This window comes from Sciurus carolinensis, chromosome 5 (genome assembly GCF_902686445.1).
Source record: "Sciurus carolinensis chromosome 5, mSciCar1.2, whole genome shotgun sequence".
Classification (NCBI taxonomy): Eukaryota; Metazoa; Chordata; class Mammalia; order Rodentia; family Sciuridae; genus Sciurus; species Sciurus carolinensis.
Genome location: NC_062217.1, coordinates 59,785,047 through 59,789,140, shown reverse-complemented (window position 1 = coordinate 59,789,140; position 4,094 = coordinate 59,785,047). Strand labels below are relative to the sequence as shown.

General features: G+C 28.2%; 1 non-coding gene across 1 annotated transcript; it reads left to right on the top strand.

Annotated features, from left to right (window-relative positions):
• Positions 1–3,336: 3,336 nt before the first annotated feature.
• LOC124986091 (U1 spliceosomal RNA) lies at positions 3,337–3,498 on the top strand. Its single transcript, XR_007108991.1, has one exon. It is a non-coding gene; the product is annotated as a U1 spliceosomal RNA (small nuclear RNA).
• Positions 3,499–4,094: the final 596 nt, after the last annotated feature.

The following is a 4,094-nucleotide window of genomic DNA, read 5'->3' as shown; positions in this document are numbered from 1 at the left end:
TCAAAAGCTCAGTTCAAAGGAACAATATTTGTGGAGGATTGCCTGAAGGATATAAAAATTCATGTGCTCCTCTGATTTCTATAAAATCTACCTCTAGGATTTCCCAGACTTTGATACTGGTATATCATATTGTTCCTGTAGTATAGATATCCTTTGATCAAATTATGCTTTCATGAGATGTGGAGAAACCATCTAAGAAAAAGTAGTAAGAAGAGTGTCACTACTTTTCCAATAAAGATATTGTTCACAACAGCATTGATAATTTTTCCTTTATTGTCTAAGTTATTTTTTGTTTTAAGTTTTTAGGTTCATGACTAAGCAATAATCTGGTTTTAAATGTACACCTGTAGTAAGTGGAGTAACACTGAAAGTTTGCTTCTGTAGAAATCTAACATCATCTTTACTTTGTTTTCATTTCTTTCCTTTCTTTGCTGTTGTTATTCACATTATCTTGATCTAATTTTTGAAATCTGGTATGACACCTGAAACATTTCTGAGGGAAGGTAATAGGAGAGAGTAATTAAATAAATCAATCATATGATGAAATCAGACAAGAATTTTGCTAAAAATTTAATGCTCTTTTCTAGAAACCAATAAAATAGCCCAACGTGACTATTACTGAGTTCATTATGACTTAAAACAAAAAGAAATTACTGCTCAGAAGTGTAGCCATTTCAAGGAAAAATTAAAAGTTCAAATGAGACATATTTTAATAATAAAATTTTGTAATAGAATTTTCCTTCATACAGTATAATTTTGAGAGGACTTTTAAATTACTTTTCTAAATATTGTTGATAGAATATCAACTAAGTGTAATCCACAATAATCAAATTTTTAAAAGAGGTACAATGTGATTAGAGAGAAAAACACATTCAGGTAATAATTACTTTAGAAACTTCCAGATATGCAAAATAGGAATTTATTTACATTATTTTACATAAAAATAGGCTTGTAAATAGTTTAATTATATTTGGTTGATCATTTTAAGCTTAATAAATAAGAGATCATATGTTCCAAACACATGTTAATATCATGCTGGATATATAGTAAGTACATGCAGTCTTATTATTGTTTAAATAATATGTGGAGTAAGTCAATTTAATAATTTTAAAATTGTCTTAATTTGTAAAAACAACTATTGGTGGATAATAAGCCATTGCTAATTAATAGGATTTTTATATACTAATACTTCCCAGGGCTATCAGTAGTATGTAGGTGTGTATGTGTGTAATATTTTCTAATTTATATTCTTAATGAATATTTTTGCTGCTCACTTTCCCAGAATTAATAAAACAATGAACACAATCTCCTTATTGCTGCTGAATTAGCCAATTGTGTAGCAAGGGAAAGAAAAATTGAAGGTAGGTTCCAAAATTGGTACCTTAATGTATCTTACTCAAATTTAGAAAACTAGTCCTCTGTGAATAATTCAGATTTAATATAATTTTATGCATATTTGCTAAACATGCTTAATATTAAAACCATTTATTGAATGCTGTTCACAGTCAATAATGTAGTACAATTTTATTGAACATTACACACATTTTTCTAGTAGTGCTTAGACATGGAAAATCTGCAACTTGAATCTCAGGGAAAAGCAAAGAAAGGAAAAAGAGCAATAGTTCTTATATATTTAGCTTACATGCTTTAAATAATTGGAAAAACATACCAATTGACTCTTTTTTAGCTCCACTTCTTGGTGTATGAATTTAGTAATATTCATAAGCTGGATTATTTCTCTTTTGCTAACAAAAAAGAGAAACAGCTCTGAAAACCTAAACTGAACCAAGTCTGCTACAATATTTCTTTAAGACTGAGCAAGCACTGTAATGTAATGGCTTGAAATGTAAATAGTACAATGTAATTTTATACTTTTACTATTATTTTTGTTGACAATTGCATAATGGAATTAAATTACAAAACCAAGAAATCCAAAAGATGTATGAATAATCCTATACTGACTTTTCTCATTCTTTGAGAAGTGTACTATAGTTTTATAGAAGTTCTTAAAACATTTGTATCCAACTCATAGAAAAATAAATTGCACACAACTGTTCAGTTGCATGTGTAGAATCAAATGGAAGTTCAGATTAAAGTAATCATTGCTTAAGATCAATAATTATGTTTTGTACCAGAGGACATCAGGTTATACTTCAAATTTTATATAAACAGAATAAAATATGATAAATTATTTCACTAAGCATTATAAATTTTATATGCCCGGGCTAGCATAGAACATCTGTTTCACACTAAACATACAAGCTATATCATACAAATGTTGTTATAACCAGCTATTGGTGTCAAAATAGATTATACTATTTGTATTTTGTGTTAGGAATTATTTTTCTTAATGTAAGATTTCTTCTAAATTCCCAAGGAACAAAACTTCACTGTATTCCTATGTGAATGCTATATTACAAAGGTAACCTAAAGTAGTCTACATAACATAACCCATGAAAACTTAAAATTCAAAAAGAAAAAAAAAATGTTTCACAGGAGACAAACAAGATATTATGTTCTGAAGACAAGAAAATCTTATAATGAGTTAAAATGTAATGGAAAAAGTGCAGTTCATGTTATTACTTTTGGTAGATATTTCCACAAATATCTCTACTAGGGAATGAATTTGTATCATAGACTAAATTAAATTTGAACTTCTTCCTCTCTTTCAACTGAGAGATTCAAATAATTGGGATTTATTTATCTAATTGCAATAATTCAACAAGTATGTAATTAATTTTTTCTATGGCTATCAGATAAGATAATGGAAGGAATTCTGCCAAAAGTGAATGTTCCTAATACGAAAATCACTAAATTATAGCTTTCTGATTGAGATAATATGATGAGTATTGGATATTAATCACATCTAAATTATTTTACCTTTTATTAGATTCTCAAGTTCATATGAATCCGTCAAAAAACACTTTTCTTTTTATACTGGGAAAATAAAAGTTAAAAAGGGAAATGAAATTGATTGGCAATTTTATGCTGTCATATTTAATATTTTGAATCATTTTGAAACTGCTTAGTATCCCTTCACTTCTGACAAAATTACTGGCTCGGTTACCAGTGTGCTTCATAAAATAATAAAATATAGATGGAGTAATATTTAAGTATCTGTATCTATTATGGAGAATTGCCTTCTGGAGTCATGCATTATTAAAAGTTTCTAACAAGTTATAATGGATGTAAGATAATAGAATATCATGTATAATGAGTGATTTAAAAGATCATCTCACTGTGATTGTCAATGGTTTAAAATGTAGATAATAGAGAAGTATAAAACATATTCAGAACAAAGTTTCTTATGTACCTAAGCTGTTAAAAGTTTTTGTTACACTTACCTTGCAGCGGAGATACCATGATCATGAAGGTGGTTTTCCGAAGGCAAGGCTTATCCAATTGCACTCTGGATGTGTTGACCCCTGTGATTTCCCCAAATGTGGGAACTTCAACTGTAGAATTTGTGGTAGTAGGGAACTGGGTTTGTGCTCTCTGTTAAAGAAAGAAAGAAAGAAAAAAGTTTGTGTTTCAATATTTTCCCAGTTATATTTTAAATAAATGAAAGGCTTTTTATATAATTTTTGAGGTATCTCGCATGCCTTGTTGCTACTCAGATACCTTTTTATCCCAAATATTTTATTGAAGTCAGTTTAATTTTATATGTAGATATAATAAAAGTTTGTTTAGCTACATAATCGAATTACGGTGATCATGTTGGTTTGAAACACTTCAAAATAAATCTCATGAAGTAAAGGAATCTGATTTCTTCCATCAGATATTCTTTTAGTGATATAATCATTGAAAATATTTAAAAATATACTTGGTAATGGACCAGTTAAATATTGTTCCCTTTCCAACATAACACAAAATTTCATTATAACATAATATTTACTATAAAAGACAATTAAACTCAGAAGAAATTTTGAGGTGTACCATGCTTATTTGAGAGACTTTATGTATGTCTACAATAAGAATATATATTTTAATAGCTTTATTGAAATACAGTTGCTACACACACAAAAAATTGCATCTATTTAATATATACAATTTTTTGAGTTTGGATACAGGCGAACACCCATGAAATGATTACC